At 38.6% G+C, this 22,020-nt stretch overlaps 1 protein-coding gene across 18 annotated transcripts in view; it reads left to right on the plus strand.

Annotated features, from left to right (window-relative positions):
* Positions 1-22,020, plus strand: part of CSNK1G1 (casein kinase 1 gamma 1) — a 197,664-nt gene that overhangs the window by 1,603 nt on the left and 174,041 nt on the right. Inside the window, exon 1 of one of the 18 annotated variants that reach the window (XM_082737261.1) lies at positions 4,175-4,650. The exons of the other annotated variants lie outside the window; for them this stretch is intronic. The gene's annotated coding sequence lies outside the window, so the exon portion shown is untranslated. Of the gene's footprint in view, positions 1-4,174; positions 4,651-22,020 lie in introns of those variants that run through there. 18 annotated transcript variants of the gene reach the window in all.

Below are 22,020 nucleotides of genomic sequence, written 5' to 3' on the forward strand. Positions count from 1 at the left end.
AAAATTAAATAACAGTGCACTTTAAATGGAAGCGCCTTCATTTCTCAGTCTGCAGTCCCTTTCCACAGTGTTTTGTTTTATTTTTTAAAGATTTTATCTATTTGTCAGAGGGAGAGAGAGCGTGCATAAGCAAGGGGAACAGCAGGCAGAGGGAGAAGCAGACTTTTGCTGAGGAAGGAGCCCCCTGCGGGACTCCTTCCAAACCCTGGGATCATGACCTGAGCTGAAGGGAGCTACTTAATGACCAAGCCACCTGGTGTCCCTAAATGTAAGCACCTTCTTTTTTTTTTTTTTTTTTAAGATTTTATTTTTTCATTTGAAAGACACAGAGAGCACACAAGTAGGGTTGAGGCAGTGGGAGAGAGAAAAGCAGGCTCTCCACTGAACAGGAAGCCTGATGTGGCCCTGATCCCAGAACCTGGAGATCATGACTTGAGCCAAAGGCAGACGTCTAACCATCTGAGCCACCCAGGCACCGCTGTAAACACCTTCTAATTGAAAGATCAATTATTATTAATCTCTCCAGTCAACATAGCCCAGGATGAGAAGGGAACTGGATAATATTGCAAAAACATATGTATACAATAGGACTTTCAGTGGCTTCTAGAAATTTACCATAAGCGGCATGAAATTCAGTTATTAGTAAGTGCTTTAAACTCTACAAAAGAGAAAACAATATGTGCATTTATTGAAGTGACCATTGTTTGAAAGGTTTTTCTCAGATTTGTAGTGTGTATAGTGTAGATTGATTAAAAAAATTAAAATAATAATGTATATATATTTTCTTTAAGTTTTTAATTCCAGTTAACATACAGTGTTATATTAGTTTCAGGTGTGCAATATAGTAATTCATGACTTCCATACATATAACTTATATAAAGTTTAATTAACTTCATATGTCTGAAGAGAATTAAAATTGGGGCATAAAATAGAAAGTAGTTGTAATTTTAAAATTAACATCAACATCAGTAGCATGACTCATCTTAATTAGACTTAAACTATTAGCAATACTTACAGAATTTTTTTTTTAGACATTTAATTTATTTATTTGAGAGAGTACAAGCTGGGGAGAGATACAGAGGAAATGGGATAAGCAGACTCCCTCCTAAGAAGGGAACTGGATTGAGGCTCCTGGGATCATGACCTGAGCCAAAAGCAGATGCTTAACCAACTGAATCACCCAGGTGTCCCTACTTTCAGAATTCTTTTGTATAAAATTCTGTAAAACAAATGAAAATGGAATGAATTTCTGCTTTTAAATCATTCATGATGATAATATAGAACTAAATCTAAGAATAATAAGTTTTTATATTCATTTTATAAATTTATTATTTTTTTATTTTTTAAAAAGATTTTATTTTTATTGATTTATTTATTTGACAGAGAGAGATCGAGATCACAAGTAGGCAGAGAGGAGGCAGAGAGGGGAGAAGCAGGCTTACCACCAAGCAGAGAGCCCAATGCGGGGCTCGATCCCAGGACCCTGAGACCATAACCTAAGCCTAAGGCAGAGGCTTAACCCACTGAGTCACCCAGGCACCCCTCATTTTATAAATGTAAAATGATACAGTTATATGTAACCTATTCTGTCAGATTATCAACTAATAGTGTTTGCTTTTTTTTTTTTTTTTAGATTATTTATTTATTTATTTGACAGAGATCACAAGCAGGCAGAGAGGCAGGCAGAGAGAGAGAGAGAGGAGGAGGAAGCAGGCTCCCCACCAGCAGAGAGCCTGATGCGGGGCTCAATCCCAGGACCCTGGAATCGTGACCCGAGCCGAAGGCAGAGGCTTTAACCTATTGAGCCACCCAGGCGCCCCTATATTTTGAATTATTAAAGAATATTATTATTTTTTTAAAAGATTTTATTTATTTATTTGACACACAGATATCACAAGTAGGCAGAGAGGCAGGCAGAGAGAGAGGAGGAAGTAGGTGCCCCACCACGCAGAGAGCCCGATGCGGGGCTCCATCCCAGGACCCCAAGATCATGACCTGAGTTGAAGGCAACTGAACCACCCAGGTGCCCCAAAGAATATTATTTTTAAAGAGTTGAAATTATATTTTTGCTACACTTAAACAGATTTTTTTGGTAAGATTATTCAGGTTTCTAAATGGCTTTTCTGAGAGTATAAAGTCCTTTTTTTTTTTTTGGTATAAATTCTTTAGTGTATACATAAGCTTTTGGCCGTGTTTCCCTGGATCATCATTTTTAATCATCTTTTAGGCCTTAAAATTGAGGCTGTATTATTTTGCTTTGGTAAAGCTATCAGAAGCTCCCATTTCCCCCCTATATTCTGATAGAACTTTATTACTAAATTAAATTTACTTTGGGATATGAGGTAGGATACTAGCTCTTAGAGGAAAAATATCTGCCTAAATAGAAGGCAATATTAGAGACCACTGGGGCACTTTTCTCAGTGACCTTTTCCACTCAAAGTATGTGGCCCTTACGGGTATCTTTGCAGTTGTCAGTTTTGGAATTTGCTTGTCAGGAAATCTAAAAATGACTAAATGTTTCTTTACTGTTGCATCTCTTGAATGATATCAAAAAAATTTAGGAAAGATTGGGAAGATTTATATAAGCATATGCTGGAAATATATAAGGAACAAAGTACAGTTAATTTTACTGGTGTTGCCAATTTGGTAGTAAAGAGTTACTGTGGAAATGTTTAAAAAATGCCAAGTAGTGCTTTATTCAAACCAAATGAATAGTCTTCTAGAGCTTGTTGCTTTTTTAAAAGTATATTGCTTTCTGAAGATACGATTTGGTCTCTATTAAGGATAAATAATCACTGTAACTGTATAAAGAGAAAAAAGGTTGATATCACAGACAGATTTTAATATCATCAGTCTTGGTAGAAATTGCTTTTCAGTGGCTTTAGATAAAGAAGTGGATTTTCGGTGGCGCCTGGGTGGCTCAGTGGGTTAAAGCCTCTGCCTTCGGCTCAGGTCATGATCTCAGAGTCCTGGGATCGAGCCCCGCATCAAGCTCTCTGCTCAGCAGGGAGCCTGCTTCCTCCTCTCTCTCTCTGCCTGCCTCTCTGCCTACTTGTGATTTCTCTCTGTCAAATAAATAAATAAAATCTTTAAAAAAAAAAAAAAAAAACTGTAACTGTATAAAGAGAAAAAAGGTTGATATCACAGACAGATTTTAATATCATCAGTCTTGGTAGAAATTGCTTTTCAGTGGCTTTAGATAAAGAAGTGGATTTTCGGTGGCGCCTGGGTGGCTCAGTGGGTTAAAGCCTCTGCCTTCGGCTCAGGTCATGATCTCAGAGTCCTGGGATCGAGCCCCACATCAAGCTCTCTGCTCAGCAGGGAGCCTGCTTCCTCCTCTCTCTGCCTGCCTCTCTGCCTGCTTGTGATCTCTCTCTGTCAAATAAATAAATAAAATCTTAAAAAAAAAAAAAAAGAAGTGGATTTTCATGAAAGAACTTCAGAATTTGTGGCATGATAGTTTTTCTCTTTTTAACATCTAAGTTATCTGTACTCATTTCTGCCTAATTAGAAACTTTGAGAAGCTGGAGGGTAAAAAAATGAAATTACTTCAGAATTACCATTTTAAGTTTTGTGGATTACTTATTTGGAGAGCTAAATTGGATCTTGACATTATTGGGATTATGTTCAAGATGGACTCAGGAAAAAAATCAGATGCCATCTGTTTCAGATTCCTTATTCCCTCACCCCTTCATGTTTTATGGCTTTGAATTCATCAGATTATTTTTTAAAAATAAAGATCCTCAGTAGATTTAGATTATGTAATTTCAGCTGTATCAGTGAACATGTAACTAAAAGAACTTGGATTTTTATATTACACAAAAAGATCACAGACAACGGCTAAAAGTAAGTCATTTCAAACTATATGAACATTAGGTAGTCATCTTTGTCATCATTCACTTAAACCATTTTTGTCAACACTTGTTGCTGGAAGTTGCTTAAAAAATGGATTATGGAGATACAGAATAAATCTTTTATTCTCTCATGTTATATCTAGAAGAGAAGCTTTTGCTGAGGATTTTTTGTATTTAGCGGTAAGTCCACTTAAATTTAATCTTTCAGTAGGGAGTTTTGCCTTACCATATGCCATTTGGTATTATTTTCATCTAAATGGCACCATATAGTTCATAGGCCACATACTTGGATTTTTTCAGTCCGGATCTTCATAAATCCTGAGGATAGGCTTTTGGGTTTACTGAGCTGGAAAAGACCATTATTTATTCAGGTTACAGTAGTTGGCACCTGGCATAGACTAGAAACACCCAGGCATCTTTGAGAAACTATAAAATACTACTAGCATGGTCTCTTAGAAATGGACTGGAGAGAGAGCAATCTGGATAGAAGAGTGCCATGCTTTGTCTGCAGCAGAAATGTTCTGATATTATAGGAAGACTAATGGCCTGCCCCGATACTCCCATAGTCTCTTCCTCACCAGAAACTCCCAAGTGGGCAGTGTAGTTGTGGCAAGGGCTAGGGTGTCAGGGATGGGAATTGTTCTTCAATAATTGCTCACCCATCACAATGGAGGCAAAGACATACTGGGGAAAGGGATATTCTCTTGGATTTTGCCTTGGCCAGAGAAGCTGAGTGAAAAGGTAGCCTTTGCCTTTGCCACCAAAGACAACTTGGTGCAACACCTCTGGGTGCTGGGTAAGCCTGTCAAAATGCTATAGTTTCTTCATTAAAATGACATATAAACTTTCCAAGGAATAATATAGCATTGGATGCACACTGATTTCTGTAGTTTACATTTTCTAACGTAGAAAAAGGGGTGTTGAGGACTTATGGGCCTCTAAATGAAAGTACTGTACATGATGTTTTCCTTGTGTTTTATACATATATATATATATACACACACACACATACATATATATATACACATACACACATACATATATATATGTACTGATACATATTGTCTGCTGGCATTAATGAGTGGTGTGAAAATATTTTTTAAGTTTTGGGTGTGTGTGTGTGTGTGTCTGTATGTATGTGTAATGTCCATGGTAATCATCAGATTTCAGTTTAGTTCTTCAGGCTAAATTGCTAACCATAGCTGTGGTCAAGCAGTTCTTAGCTGGAATTTTTTTCCTCCATTTCTTAGATGTTACTCTTTCATGTAGGTGGTAGTGAGCAAGGGTATGACTAATGCTAGGAAAAAGGCAAGGGGTTTAAAGTTAATTTTTAAAAAAATTTAAATAGATTTAAATTTGATTTTATTTAAGGTTAATTTCTTTCACTGTTCTCAAATTTCTGTAGCCTAAAGTAATATATCCTATCCAAAGATACTTGTTTTGTTTTTTTTGAAAGATTTTTTTATTTACTTTATTTGACAGATAGAGATCACAAGTAGGCAGAGAGGCAGGCAGAGAGAGAGAGGAGGAAGCAGGCTCCCTGCCGAGCAGAGAGCCTGATGTGGGGCTCGATCTCAGGATTCTGGGATCATGACCTGAGCCGAAGGCAGAGGCTTTAACCCACTGAGCCACCCACTGAGCCACCAGGCACCCCCCTGGGTTTTTTTTTTTTTTTTTTTTAATTAAGACTTTTTTTTTTTTTTTTTTACATTTTAAAATTTACAGAATAGTTGAGCAGGTAGAATTCCATATTTCCATATCTACAAAACTACATTCCATCCATTTCCCCAATTATTAACATCTTGTGTTAGTGTGATACATTCATTACAATTAATGTATAATATTGATACATTATTATTAACTATAACACACTATTTCTTATTAAGGTTTACTCTTTGTGTTGTATGTATTTAAGGTTTATCCATGTCTTTTTGTGGCTTGATAGCTCCTATAGGTAAATGCCTAGGAGCTTGATTGGTGGATTGTATGGTAAACATATATTTAATTTTATAGGAAACTGCGAAACTGTCTTCCAAAGTGGTTTTATCATTTTGCCTTCCCATCAGCAATGAATGAGTATTCCTATTGCTCTACATCCTTGCCAGAATTGGTATGATCAGTTTTTTGTACTTTAGCCGTTCTAATATGTGGTGTTTTTTTTTTTTTTTAAGATTATTTATTTATTTATTTATTTGGCGGAGAAATCACAAGTAGGCAAAAGTAGGCAGAGAGGCAGGCAGAGAGAGAGGGAGAAGCAGGCTCCCTGCTGAGCAGAGAGCCTGATGTTTGGCTCAATCCTAGACTCTGGGATCATGACCTGAGCTGAAGGCGAGGCTTAACCCACTGAGCCACCCAGGTGCCCTTTCTAATATGTGTTTTAATTTGCAGTTTCCTAATGACATAAAATGTTGAGCACCATGCCTATTGGCCATCCACATATCTTCTTTGGTGAGGTGTCTGTTCACTCTTCTGTCTGTTAAATTGGGTTGTTTGTTTTCTTATTGTTGAGTTTTAAGTGTTCCTTGTTTAATTTGGATACATATTTTTTTTTTAAGATTTTATTTATTTATTTGTCAGAGAGAGAGAGAGCAAGAGCGAGCACAGGCAGAGTGGCAGGCAGAGTCAGAGGGAGAAGCAGGCTCCCTGCAGAGCAAGGAACCCGATGTGGGACTCGATCCCAGGACGCTGGGATCATGACCTGAGCCGAAGGCAGCTGCTTAATCAACTGAGCCACCCAGGCATCCCTGGATACATATTTTTATCAGATACGGTTTTTTGCAAATATTTTTATAGATGTCGTTTTTTTGCAAAATTTTTTCCCAATCTGTGGTTTGCCTCTTTATTCTCTTGTCTTTCATAGTATAAAAGTTTTAAATGCTAATGAAGTCCACCTTATCAAGTTTTTCTTTCATTGAGTATGCTTTTGGTATCGCATCTAAAAACTCATTGCCAGGGCGCCTGGGTGGCTCAGTTGGTTGGACGACTGCCTTCGGCTCAGGTCGTGATCCTGGAGTCCCGGGATCGAGTCCCACATCGGGCTCCCAGCTCCATGGGGAGTCTGCTTCTCCCTCTGACCTTCTCCTTGCTCATGTTCTCTCTCACTGTCTCTCTCTCAAATAAATAAATAAAATCTTTAAAAAAAAAAAAAAAACTCATTGCCAAACTCAAGGTTATATACATTTGTTCTGTGTGATCTTCAAGAGTTTTTATAATTTTACATTTTACACTAAGTTCCCAGGTCCATTTTTAAAAAAAAGATCCATTTTGAGGGCACCTGGGTGGCTCAGTTGGTTAAGTTACTGCCTTTGGCTTAGGTCGTGATCCTAGGGTTCTGGAATTGAGTCCCATGTCAGGCTCCCTGCTTCTCCCTCTGTCTCTGTTGCTCCCCTTGCTTGTGCTCTCCTGTTCTCTGTCTCCATCAAATAAATAAATAAAATCTTAAAGAAAAAACAAAAAGATCCACTTTGAGCTAATTTTTGTGAAAGGTTTAAGGACCGTGTGTCTATTGATATTTTTGCACAGGAGTGTTCATTTGTGGGCGCCTGGGTGACTCAGTGGGTTAAGCCGCTGCCTTGGGCTCAGGTCATGATCTCAGGGTCTTGGGATCGAGTCCCGCATCGGGCTCTCTGCTCAGCAGGAAGCCTGCTTCCCTCTCTCTCTGCCTGCCTCTCCATCTACTTGTGATTTCTCTCTGTCAAATAAATAAATAAAATCTTTAAAAAAAATAGTGTTCATTTGTTTTATAAAAATGTTTCTACTCAGAAAATGTTAATGTGGTATTTTTAAGAAAGACTTTTTTTTTTTTTTTTGACAGAGAGAGATCGCAAGTAGACAGAGAGGCAGGCAGAGAAAGAGAGAGGGAAGCAGGCTCCCCGCTGAGCAGAGAGCCCAATGCGGGCCTCGATCCCAGGACCCTGAGATCATGACCTGAGCCGAAGGCAGCGGCTTAACCCACTGAGCCACCTAGGCACCCAGAAAGACTTTTTCTAAAGATTTTATTTTTAAGTAATTTCTGTACCCAGTGTGGGTCTCCAGCTTACAACCCCCAGATCAAGAGTTGCATGCTCTATTGACAGAGCCAGCCAGGTGCCCCCTAAAAAGATTTTGTTTTATTTTTTAAGGATTTACTTATTTAAGAGAGAGAGCACGTACATGTGTGAGCAAGGCTAGGGGCAGAGGGAGGGAGAGAGAGAGAGCATCCTTAAGCAGACTTCCCGCTGAACACAGAGGCCTACTTGGGGCTCCATCCCATGACCCTGAGATCATGACCTGAGCCGAAACCAAGAGTCTGACGCTTAACCGACTGAGCCACCTAGGTGCCCCAAAAGACTATTGTTTAAGGGCAGTTTTAGGTTCACAACAAAATTGAAAGGAACAAAACAGATTTCCCGTAAACTTTCTGCACTATACATGTATGGCCTCCCCCATCCTCTTCACCAGAGTGGTACATTTGTTACAGTTGATGAATAAATTGACACATTTAATGAACTCTATTGACACATCATAATCACCGGAAGTCCATAGTAGCTTAGGATTCATTCTTTGTTTTATACAATCTATGGGTTTGTAAAAGTGTATACTATCCATCATTTAATATACAGAGTGCTTTCAATTTCCTAGAAATCTTCTGTGCTCTGCCAGTTCAAGCTTCCCTTTTGCCTCCAGCCCCTGGGTGCATTTTTTTTTAAAGAAATAAAAATGAGGGCGCCTGGGTGGCTCAGTGGGTTAAGCCACTGCCTGCAGCTCAGGTCATGATCCCAGGGTCCTGGGATCGAGTCCCGCATCGGGCTCTCTGCTCAACAAGGAGCCTGCTTCCTCCTCTCTCTCTCTGCCTGCCTCTCTGCCTACTTGTAATCTCTCTCTGTCAAGCAAATAAATAAAATCTTTAAAAAAAAAAAAAAAAAAGAAATAAAAATGAATAAAATAATGTGGGAGTGGTTTTGAAAAGAGATTGTCCTTACATTGTCAGATGTAATTAGAAGCATTGTTCAGAGTCTGAATTTCCCTTTCAAAAAGATTATGTTAGATATTAGGTGTTAATCGACAGGTGCTTAATTCTTTGAGATATGTAATTGGGTATTAAGAAGTGTGATCCTGGCCATATGACAGTTGTATGTGATAACAGGGCTTGAGGGAGATCTAAATTCAGAATTTTTGAACTATTACTAAAGTTAAAGTCCTTTGCCACTTGCCTTTTATTGTTGTGCAGGGTATTATGTAGATTTCTTGATGCCCTTTCTGGTTTTTGCTTCTTTCTGTTACACTGGTTGAAGACTATCCAGATGCTTGAGCAGGCAAAGATCGTGGTTGCCTGATTATTTCTAGTTTGCATTCAGAGGGAATAGCTGTTCTAAATTTAATAAAATGCTTTCCTGAGACACTCTTTCTTATATAGCCTAAGTAGTAATTGTTAGCTAGAATCAACTTTTATTTGGTTTTATTAACTATCCTTTCCTGCACTTCTAGGGCACCTTCCATTTTTCTAGAACATCTTAACCTTAATTGTTATTTTGACCTCTAAATATTCTGGCCATCTAAGGTATGATGCAAAAACTGTTTAGTAACCCCATGTTTGATGGGTTTTATTTGCTTTTTCACCTAGTTAATTAACAATAGACACAAGGAATGATCTGTTTGTGTGAAAGCATTTAGGTTTTCCAGAGATAGATGCTTTCCAAATCTATCAGTGTGTAAGCTTACTTTCTCATTAATGGGATTCATCTGGTTAATGCTTGTGTTTCTTGAGTTCCATAGATTATGGAATCATAAAGCTAAAAGAAAACATAGAGATAGTCTATGTAGACCCTTTGGTTTTACAACTGAGATTACTGAAGTGTAGAGAGGCTAAGTGATGAGCTCAAGATGGAATAGCAAATGAGTGAAACTGGAACCCAGATCTCCTGACTCCCAGTCCAGTCCTACTTCTCTTATAAGAACTCATTCATTTTAGCTTATGGAGAAATTATAATTTTATAAGAGGTACTTTTTCCAGAAAATTTAAGTGGACTATTAAACTACAGTTATATGGGATGCCTGGGTGGCTAAGTGGGTTAAGCCTCTGCCTTCAGCTCAGGTCATGATCTCAGGGTCCTGGGATCAAGCCCCACATCGGGCTCTCTGCTGAGCCTCTTCCTCCTCTCTCTCTGTCTACCTACTCATGATCTCTCTCTGTCAAAATAAAATAAATAAAAATTAAAAAAAAACTACAGTTACAGCAGTAAACCAAATTTTTGGTTGAATTCCTAATTTCTGAAATGTCAAGGGAGTTAGTGTGTATTTCTTAAAGTGCCAGGTGTCACTTGGTCTTTAGTTACAAGCAAATTTGTCATTTTTCACATTCCGGATAGAAACTGGCTAATTAAAAAATAATGAAGATATTATAGCCTATATTTTGTAAGCACACATTCCACTGCATTAAAATGAATCTTAACATATTTTTTTTGCACAGTGGAAATAATCTGTTAATATTTAATGTCGGAAAGCAACAGTAGAATTCTGCTTTATGTGGTGGTGTATTTATAAAACTGGAATGGAGTGTTACGTAAAACTAAAAGTACGGATTAATTTAATATGCATCTGGTGAATTCAGGGCTTGAAGGATGCACATCTGTTGAGAAAACAAATCATAGAACTATTCAGAGCTTCAGCATCTTTAAATATGTGTGCTTTGATTCTCTTTAACTGTTTTGAAACAGTCTTTAATGGATTTCGACAAGGCTATTTGCTCTAAGGAAGCAACTGTGAAGTGATTTATGATGCTTTTAATCATTTTACTATTCCCCACAGCATTTTGATAATTAGTATTTTTCTTTTAAATTTAGTTATTGGGGATGGAAGGAGTTAAATAATCACCATAACAAAATAAGCTTGTTGTAGAACTGTATTTAAAAAAAAAAAAGAAGAAGAAGAACCATAGTTTCCTGGTTTGGATAAATTAGAAATACTTTAATATTCTGACTTCTAACTTAAATCCATTATCAATGAAGAAATAACCACAGAGTTCCTAACAGTGTATTCATCATGCTAGGACTGTAGAAATACAGAAATTGAAGATAAGATTATTTATCAAGTTGGAGAAACAAGACTTAAAATGGTAGGGTGAGAGTAGTACAATCCAATAAGTAAATGAGTGCAAACTTGTTAATGTAATCTGGGAATACTGTAGGAATTTTGAGGGGAGAACATTCAGTTCATAGTCCTGATGGGCAGGAGATTGAAGGTAAAGTAGTATATCTCAGCTCTGGCAGCTCTTTAGAATCCTTTGGGGGAAACTTTTCCCAGGATCATTTGAATCAGAATCTTGGGAAGGTGCCTCCATAGTTTGTGAAAAAGCTTTTCCATTGTAGTGTGCAGGGAGTGCTGGGAACCACAAGCTTAAGAGAGGAAGGATTTGAGTAAGCAAGGAAGTGTTTGCAGGCAGCTAAGGTAAGCAGTGAGGGAGACCTGGGCATAGCCCGTGAAAAGACTAATCCAATCAAAGCTGTGTGTGCCACTTAGAGAGTAGACAAAAATAAACTTAAGGAGGCAGAATGGGGCCATACAAGAGTACTACTTCTCAGAGTGTGGTTCCTCAAGCAGTGTTAGCATCACCTGGACATTTATTATAAATGCAGATTTTGAGGCCTGCTGTAGATCTGCTGAATTGGAAACTAAGGGTGGGGTCCACCAATCTGTTTGAACAAACACTTCAGATGATTCTGATGTACACTGAAGTTTGAGAAACAGCTGTTAGATAATGAATGTCAGGTGGAGGAAGTTAGATTTGATGTTGACATTAAGTAGAGACCCATAAAAGTTTTTTAAGCTGGGGAGTTAACAGCATGCATTTGTATGTCTGGTAAATGCAGATGAAGGTAAATCTGATGGTGATGTGCAGAGTCCTTTGGACTCCTAAAAGATAGGAATGAAGAAAGCCAGTTGAGGCACAGACATAATCTAATGGATATAATCAAGCAGCCATGAGGGTTTCTTCTAGGGAATTATTAGTGAAAACACAGAATAGTAATAATAGTGATGGTAGTTTGAATATTTATGAAATGGTCAGTATGCTAAATGCTTTGGCCATATTATCTCACTTTTTTTCTCATAATAAGCTCCTGAAGTGTGGCCATTACTACACTTCTACAGATTGAGCAATGAGGCCAAGAATGGAAACTACTTCTGAAGTTCATGTTGCTGATAAGGCATATACACAGGATGTCAAGTTCAAGTATCTCTACCTCTAAAGCCTCCTATTTTTTATTTTTTTTAAAAAGATTTTATTTATTTATTTGACAGAGAGAGAAATCACAAGTAGGCAGAGCAGCAGGCAGAGGGAGAGGAAGAAGCAGGCTCCCCGCTGAGCAGAGAGCCTGATATAGGGCTCCATCCCAGAACCCTGGGATCATGACCTGAGCCAAATGCAGAGGCTTAACCCACTGAGCCACCCAGCTGCCCCTAAAGCCTCTTTTTAAACAAACAGCTAGTAATATCTGGAGACCAAGAAATAAATAAAACTGACTCAAAAAATTTTTAATCCTAGGTGACATATAGCAAGGGGAAGTCACTGTCAGAAGGGAAATAGTGCTCACAGTAGGTAACAGGGCAAGTCAGACTGTTGGGTCCCCAGTGTTGGGTACAAGACCACTTGAATCTATTTTTTAAAAGTGATTGTGAAAGATAACTAATGGAAATTTTTGTATTGTGATTTTTAGATACAAAATTTGAAGTAACTTGTGGTAGCTGAGTTTTCAGGTTTTGTTTGACCTTTTTGTTCATGGTGACTAAATTAGAAGAGCCACCTCATCTAGCTTTTAAAAATATCTTTTATTAGATTTCAGAGTATATAAGTCCATGAATAAATTATGCTTGGGAAGCTTTGTATAATACTGCTTTTCTCTCTCTAAAGAAATACTGTGATTTAGAAAAATGTCAAGAGCATATTTTCTTTTTTAAAGATTTTATTTATTATTTATTTGAGAGAGAGAGAGAGAAAGAATGAGCACACAGGCAGAGGGAGAGGCAGAGGGAGAAGGAGAAGCAGATTCCCCGCTGAGTAGGAAGCCTGATGTAGGGCTTGATCCCAGGACTCTGACCTGAGTCAAAGGCAGCTGCTTAACCCACTGAGCCACCCAGACACCCCTGTTAGGAGCATCTTAATCTTAAAATGGTGTGGAGGTTTTGTTTTGTTTTGTTTTTGTTGTTTTTTAAATTCAAGTTGGTTAACATAGAGTGTAGTATTCGGTTCAGGAGTCGAGTTTAGTGATTCATCACCTATGTGAAACACTCAGTGCTCATCCCAACAAGTGCCCTTATTTTTTTTTTTTTTAAAGATTTTATTTATTTATTTGACAGAGAGAAATCACAAGTAGATGGAGAGGCAGGCAGAGAGAGAGAGAGAGGGAAGCAGGCTCCCTGCTGAGCAGAGAGCCCGATGCGGGTCTCGATCCCAGGACCCTGAGATCATGACCTGAGCCGAAGGCAGCGGCTTAACCCACTGAGCCACCCAGGCGCCCAACAAGTGCCCTTATTAATCCCTACCCCCCATCCACCTCCCCTCCAGCAACCCTCAGTTTGTCTTCTGAACTCTAGTCTCTAATGGTTTGCCTCCTTTTTGTTTGTATCGTCTTTTTCCTTCCCTCCCTGTGTTCATCTGTTTTGTTTCTTAAATTCCACATATGGGTGAAATCATGGTGTTTGTCTTTCTCTGACATATTTCGCTTAGCATCATACACTGTGGTTCCATCCATGTTGTTGTAGTTGCAAGATTTCATTCTTTTTGTTGACTGAGTAATTTTTCATTTACACACACATGCGCGCTCGCGCTCGCTCTCTCTCTCTTCACATCTTCTTTATCCATTTTATCCATTCATCTGTTGAAGGACATTTGAGTTCTCTCCATAATTTGGCTGTTGTTGATAGTGCTGCTATAAACATTAGGGTGCATATACCCCTTCAAATCAGCATTTAATCTTAAAAAGGTTTAAGAAAAACTTCAACGTTGGAACTCTTGGCTGGCTCAGTCAGAAGAGCATGCGACTCTTGATCTTGAGGTCATAAATTTGAGCCCCACATTGCGTGTAGAGATTACTAAAAAAAAATAAACTTAGAAAAACATTTCAGTGTTATTTTGTTTTGGTTTGGAAGTAGTAAGTAGTAGAGTAGCATGACCTGTTTGGATAATTGTTTTCATAAGACATTATCAGTTCCAGCACCCTCTTATTTTACATACTGAGGTAAAATTCACATGGCATAAAATTAAGTATTTTGAAGTGTATAATTTGTGGCATTTGGTATGTTCATGATATTTTGCAAGTATAACCTTTATCTAGTTTCAAAACATTTCATCATCCCCAAAGGAAAAACCCCAAATCTATTAAGCAGTTCCTCCTTGTTCCTCTTTCTCCATAGCCCCTGGAGAACACTAATCTTTCGTTCTGTCTCTCTGGATTTATCTTTTCTGGGTATATCATATCATATAAGTGAAATTATGTACCATGTAATATTTTATATAACATGTGATGTTTTGTGTCTGTTACTTTCACTTAGGATGTTTTCTAGGTCCATTCATGTTGTAGTATGTACCAGTACTTCATTTTTATTTATTATTATTATTTTTAAAACAAAGTCTCTTTTTTTAAAGATTTTATTTATTTGACAGAGATCACAAGTAGGCAGAGAAGCAGGCAAAGAGAGATGGGAAGGCAGGCTCCCTGCTGAGCAGAGAGCCTGATGTAGGGCTCCATCCCAGGACCCCGGGATCATGACCTGAGCCTAAGGCAGATGCTTTAACCCACTGAGCCCAGGTGCCCCTCATTTTTATTTTTATTTTATTTTTAATTTTTAAAAATATTTTATTTATTTATTTGACAGACAGAGATCACAAGTAGGCAGAGAGGCAAACAGAGAGAGAGGAGGAAGCAGGCTCCCCGCTGAGCAGAAAGCCCGATGCAGGGTTAGATCCCAGGACCCTGGGATCATGACCCGAGCCGAAGGCAGAGGCTTTAACCCACTGAGCCACCCAGGCGCCCCTCCTCATTTTTATTTTTAAGGCTGAAAAATATTCTACAGTATGGATGTACCACTTTTGTGTGTTTATCAGTTCATAGTGTTTTTGGTTGTTTTCATCTTTTGATTATTATAAATAGTGCTTCTATGAACCTTCATATATAAGTTTTTGTTCAGATACAGGTTTTCAGTTCTTTTGGGTATGTAGCTAGCAATGGAATTGCTGGGCCATGTGGTAATTTTATATTTTACTTTTTTTTTCTTTGTTAAGTTTATTTCTAATTTATTTTTGTAGTCTCTATGCCAAGCATGAGACTTGAACTCATGACCCTGAGATCAAGAGTTGCATGCTCTACAGACTGAGGCAACCAGGCCCCCTATATTTTACTTTTTAAGTAAAATGCACCGTTTTATTTATTTATTTATTTATTTATTAAGATTTTATTTTATTTATTTAGAGAGAGCTCGTATGCATGAGTACATGAGGGGCAGAGGGAGATGGAGAGAGAGAATCTGAATCAGACTCACCGCTGATCATGAAACCCAAGGCGGGTCTTGATTCCATGACCCTGAGACTATGACCCAACCTGAAATCAAGAGTTGAACACCCAGCTGACTGAGCCACCCAGGCATCTAGGCTGCACCATTTTAGATTCTTACCAGCAGTGTTCAAAGGTTTTAATTTTTTCTACATTCTCACCAACAGCTGTTATTTTGTACCTGTTTTGTTTTGTTTTTTAATTACAGCCACCCTAGAGGGTATAAGGAGTAACTCCTGAGATTTTGATTTGCATTTCCCTAATAGCTAGTGATGTCTTGTGCTTTATTGGCCATTTGCATATACTTTTTTGGTGAAGTGTCTGTTCAAGTTCTTTGCCCATTTTTCTTTAAATTTGATAGAAAGTTTTCACTGTATTTGTTTATAATTGGTCAGATTTCACATTTTAAGTGTATGTCCATTAAATGTAGCTCACCTCAAGGTGCCATATTTCCAAGTGATTAACATGATTCCACAGATTAACATGGTTCCTTTTCTTCCATACTTTTTTTTTTTTTAATTTAAATTCAAGTTAGTTAACATAGTATAGTATTGGTTTTAGGAGTAGAATTTAGTGATTCATCACTTACATATAATACCCAGTGCTCATCCCATTCACATAGAGTGAAATCATATGGTATGTGTCTTTGAGTAACTTTTTTGACTCAGCATCATACATCCTAGTTCTATCCATGTTGTTACAAATGGGCAAATGGCAAGAGTTCATTCTTTTTTTGTTTGTTTGTTTAAAGATTTTATTTATTTATTTGACAGAGAGATCACAAGTCGGCGGAGAGTCAGGCAGAGAGAGAGAGAGAGAAGCAGGCTCCCGCTGAGCAACGAGCCCGATGCGGGGCTCGATCCCAGGACACTGAGATCATGACCTGAGCCGAAGGCAGCGGCTTAATCCACTGAGCCACTCAGGTGCCCCAAGAGTTCATTCTTTTTGATGGCTGAGTAATATTCCGTGTGTGTGTGTGTGCGCACGCACACGCACACACATACGCACATATATATATACACTTAAAATGTGAAACCTGACCAATTATAAAAACTTTCTATCAAAAGGAAAAATGGGCAAAGAACTTGAATAGATATTTCACCAAAAAAAGATATTCAAATGGCCAATAAAGTACAAAAGATGCTCAATGTCACTAGTTATTAGGGAAATGCAAATCCAGGAGTGTGTGTGTGTGTATGTGTGTGTGTGTGTGTGTATGTGTGTGTATACACACATACACCATGTCTTCTTTATCTTTTCATCAGTTGATGGACATTTGGACTTTTTCCATAATTCGACTATTGTTGATGGCTGCTATGAACACTGAGGTACATGTGTCCCTTCAAATCAACATTTTTATATCCTTTGGATAAAAACCTAGTATTACATTTGCTGGCTCATAGGGTTGTTCTGTCTTTAGCTTTTTGAGGAATGTCCGTACTGTTGTCCACAGTGACTGCATCAGTTTGCATTTCTACCAACAATGCAAGAGAATTCTTTTTCTGCATCTTCACAAACACCTATTTTCTGTGTTGTTAATTTTAGCCATTCTGTCAGGTGTGAGGTGGTAGGTATCTCACCATAGTTTTGATTTGTATTTCCTTGATGATGAATGATGTTGAGCATCTTTACATGTGTCTGTTGGCATCTGGATGTCTTTTTTGGAAACCTTTATTTGCTTTTAAAAAAAAAAAAAAGTTTTGACAGGGTACCTAGCTGGTTCAGTCAGTGGAACATGTAACTCTTATCTTGGGGTTGTAAGTTCAAGCTCCATGTTAGCTGGAGGTTACTTAAAAATAAAATCTTGGGGCACGTAGGTGGCACAGTTGGTTAAATGTCTGACTCTTGGTTTAGGCTCAGGTCACGATCTCAGGGTTGTGTGATCAAGCCTCACATTGGGCTCCATCCTCAGGCTGGAGTCTGCTTGGGTTTCTCTTTCCATTTCCCTTTCTCCCTCCCTGCTTGCTCATTTACTCTCTCTCAAATAAATAAATCTTTAAAAAAAATTTTTTTAAATTAAAAATTTGTTGCATATGTACATAGAGAATATTCCATTTTAACCATCTTAAAATGTACAATTCTGTGCCTTCAAGTACATTCACATGGTTTTGTGACACATCACCGCTATCACCAGACTATTTCATTTTCCCCAACTAAATGCTATTGAACATTTATCTCTGTACAAATATCTGAATTCCTGCTTTCACTTCTTTGGACATAAACTCAGAAGTAGAGCTGCTGGGTTATGTGGTGATTCTGTGTTTAACTCTTTTGAGGAAGCAAACGTGGTTTTTACAGCTGATGTATCATTTCACATTCCCAGCAACAGTACACAGGATTCTAATTTCTCCACATCCTGGCCAACAGTTATTTTCTTTCTTTTTTTTTTTCTCCCCCTTTTATTTTTTAGTATAGCCTTGCTATTAGGTATGAAGTGGTGTCTTATGGTTTTGGTTTGCATTTCCTTAGTGATTAGTGATTCTGAGCATCACTTTGTGCGCTTTTTGGTCATCTGTGTATCTTCTAAGAGTGTGATACTTTTAGCTCTTATATGTTTGGTCTTTGATCTATTTTGAGTTGTACATTGTGAGGTTAAGGGCCAGCTCCATTCTTTTGCAGGTGGGTATCCAGTTGTCCCAGTATTATTTGTCCTTTCTTTCCCCAGTGAATGCTCTTGGCGTTCTTGTTGAAAATCAGTTCCTTATAGATGTATGGGCTTATTTCTGGACTCTTTTATTCTCTTGATCTGTATATCTATCTTTTTTTTTTTTTTAAGATTTTATGTATTTGTCAGAGAGAGAGAGAGAGAGAGTGAGCACAGGCAGACAGAATGGCAGACAGAGGCAGAGGGAGAAGCAGGCTCCCTGCCGAGCAAGGAGCCTGATGTGGGACTCCATCCCAGGACGCTGGGATCATGACCTGAGCCGAAGGCAGCTGCTTAACCAACTGAGCCACCCAAGCCTGCCTCTGTATATCTATCTTAATGCCAGTACCACATTGTTCTGATTATTAAGCTTTGTGGTAGTTTAAAATCATAAAGTATAAGCTCTCCAATTTTATTTTTCAACATTTTCCAAGGTTGTATTTTGGCTGTTTGTTGTCCCTTACAACTGTGTATGAATTTTAAAATGTTTTTAGGGCGCCTGGGTGGCTCAGTGGGTTGAGCTGCTGCCTTCCGCTCAGGTCATGATCTTAGGGTCTTGGGGTGGAGTCCCGCATCAGGCACTCTGCTCGGCAGGGAGACTGCTTCCTCCTCTCTCTCTCTCTCTGCCTGCCTCTCTGCCTACTTGTGATCTCTCTCTGTCAAATAAATAAAATCTTTAAAAAAAGATGTTTTTAGTGGTTGCCCTGTGGTTTACATTATACATTTATAACTAAGTCCACATCCAAGTAATACTAGATTGCTTCATGATTCATGCAGGTATCTAAAAACAGGATTTTCATTTCCTCGTTCCTGTTTCTCATAACATTTTTTTTTCCTCATAACATTTTTATGACTTAATTATCCAAACTATAGTTACCAAATAAATTGTTGCTATTGTTATTTTGGACCAATACTTACGTATTAGATCTGTTAAGAAAAAGAAAAAAAATTTCATTTTACCATCACTTATTCCTTCTCAAATGGTCTTCTTTCTGTTGATCCAAGGTTTTGATCTATGTCATCTTCCTTCTGAAGAACTTTTTTTTATATTTCTTGCAAGGCAGGTCTACTGATGACAAATCCCTCTATTGTTGTTTGGGAAAGCTTTTATTTCTCCTCCACTGTTGAAGGATAATTACACTGATAGAGAATTCTAGGTTGGTTTTTTGCATCACTTGATTTTTTTACTTTTATTTTTTATTTATGTATTTAATTAATTAATTTCACTTTTTTAAAGTTTTTTTTTTTTTAAGATTTTATTTATTTACTTGACAGAGATCACAAGCAGGAAGAGAGGCAGGCAGAGAGAGAGGAGGGGAAGCAGGCTCCCTGATGAGCAGGGAGCCTGATGCGGGGCTCGATCCCAGGACTCCGGGATCATGATCTGAGCCGACGGCAGAGGCTTTAACCCTCTGAGCCACCCAGGCACCCCTTAAAGTTTTTTTTAAAAATTTATTTATTTGACAGACAGAGATCACAAGTAGGCAGAGAGGCAGGCAGAGAGAGAGGAGGAAGCAGGTTCCCCGCTGAGCAGAGAGCCTGATGTGGGGCTCCATCCCAGGACCCGGGGATTATGACCTGAGCCGAAGGCAGAGGCTTTAACCCACTGAGCCATTCAGGTGCCCCTAATTTCACATTTTTAATTATTAATGTATAATGTATTATTTTTTTCAGGGGTACAGCTCTGTGATTCATCAGTCTTAACAATTCACAGTGCTCACCACAGCACATACCCTCCCCAGTGCCCATTACCCAGCCACCCCATCCCTCCCACCCCGCCTCCCACTCCAGTAACCTTCAGTTTGTTTCCTGAGATTAAGAGTCTCTTACAGTTTGTCTCCCTCTCTGGTTTCTTCTTTTTTTTTTTTTTTTTTTTTTTTTTTATTTTATTTATTTATTTGAAAGATGGAGATCACAAGTAGGCAGAGAGGCAGGCAGAGAGAGAGAGAGAGGGAAGCAGGCTTCCTGCGGAGCAGGGAGCCCGATGCGGGGCTCGATCCCAGGACCCTGAGATCATGACCCGAGCCAAAGGCAGCAGCCCAAACCACTGAGCCACCCAGGCGCCCCTCTGGTTTCTTCTTATTTCATTTTTTCCTCTCTTTCCCTATGATCCTCTGCCTTATATTTCAAATTCCACATATCAGTGAGATCATACGATAATTGTCTTTCTCTCACTGACTTATTTCGCTTAGCATAGTACCCTCTAGTTCCATCCACATTGTTGCAAATGGTAAGATTTCATTTTTTTGATGGCCACATAATATTCCATCATATATATATATATCTATATATCTATATATAGATATATATATGCCACTTCATCTTTACCCATTCATCTGTCAGTGTATATCTGGGCTCTTTCCATATTTTGGCTATTGTGCTTTCACCACTTTAAATATTTCATCCTATTCTCTCCTTGTGTGTATGGTTGGTGAGAAGAAATAATGTCTCCAGCGATGGGCTTATGGTCCTAGGCTTTTGCTTTTTTTTTTTTTTTTTTTTTAATTTTATTTATTTATTTGACAGGCAGATCAGAAGTAGGCAGAGAGCAGGTAGAGAGAGAGAGGAGGAAACAGGTTCCCCGCTGAGCAGTGAGCCCGATGCGAGGCTCGATCCCAGGACCCTGGGATCATGACCTGAGCCCAAGAAAGAGGCTTTAACCCCCTGAGCCACCGAGGCGCCCCAGGCTTTTGCTTTTAATAAACTTTGATTCTCCCTTTCCTCTTTTCCTCTCTGGTTCTCAGGACAATGGTTTACCCAGTGACCTCAGTTCTCTGGTGAATCTAAGAAAAAGTTTTGTTTTTCACTTTTTTTTTTTTTTTAAAGATTTTGTTTGTTTGTTTGTTTGTTTATTTGACAGGCAGAAATTACAAGTAGGCAGAGAGGCAGGCAGAGAGAGAGGAGGAAGCAGGCTCCCTACTGAGCAGAGAGCCCGATGCGGGCCTTGATCCCAGGACCTTGGGATCATGACCGGAGCCGAAGGCAGAGGCTTTAACCTACTGAGCCACCAAAGCGCCCCTTCACTTTTCCTCTTATAAGGAACAGGAACCATGATTGCATGATCTCTGCATGTCAGAGTAGAAACTGGCAATCTGTACATGAATTTTAGGAACAGATTTTCCATTTCTGTAAAAACCATTGGGATTTTGACAGGGATTGCTTTGAAACTGTAGGTTGCTTTGAGCTGTACTATCATAATAATATTAAGTTTTCCAAACTATGGACAACAGGATATCTTTCCATTTATTTTGGTATTCTTTATTTTCTTTCAGCGTTTTTCCTCTAATTTTCAGTGTACAATGCTTACACCTTTTTAGATAAATTTATTCCTAACTATATTATTTTCTTGATGCTATAATAACTGGAATTGTTTTCTTTATTTCATTTTTAAATTATTCATTTTTGGTATATAATAATACAACTGATTTTTGTGCTGAATTTATTACTGCTAACAATTTTTGTGTATATATTCTTTAGGTTTTCTTTTTTTTTTTTAATTTAATTTACTTGACAGAGAGAGATCGCAAGTAGACAAGAGAGGCAGGCAGAGAAAGAAGGGGAAGCAGGCTCCCTGCTGAGCAGAGAGCCCGATGTGGGGCTCAATCCCAGGACCCTGGGATCATGACCTGAGCCAAAGGCAGAGGCTTTAACCCGCTGAGCCACCCAGGTGACCCTTCTTTAGGTTTTCTTTTTTTTTTTTTTTAAAGATTTTATTTATTTACTTGAGAGAGAGACAGTGAGAGAGAGCATGAATGAGGAGAAGGTCAGAGAGAGAAGCAGACTCCCCATGGAGCTGGGAGTCCGATGCGGGACTCGATCCCGGGACTCCAGGATCATGACCTGAGCCGAAGGCAGTCGTCCAACCAACTGAGCCACCCAGGCGTCGCTCTTTAGGTTTTCTTATATAGGATCCTGTCCTCTGTGGATAGAGATAATTTTATTCTTCTGGCCAACTTGGATGGCTTTTTCTTTTCCTTAAATATTTATTTATTTATTA

Source organism: Mustela nivalis, assembly GCF_964662115.1.
Source record: "Mustela nivalis genome assembly, chromosome: 6".
Classification (NCBI taxonomy): Eukaryota; Metazoa; Chordata; class Mammalia; order Carnivora; family Mustelidae; genus Mustela; species Mustela nivalis.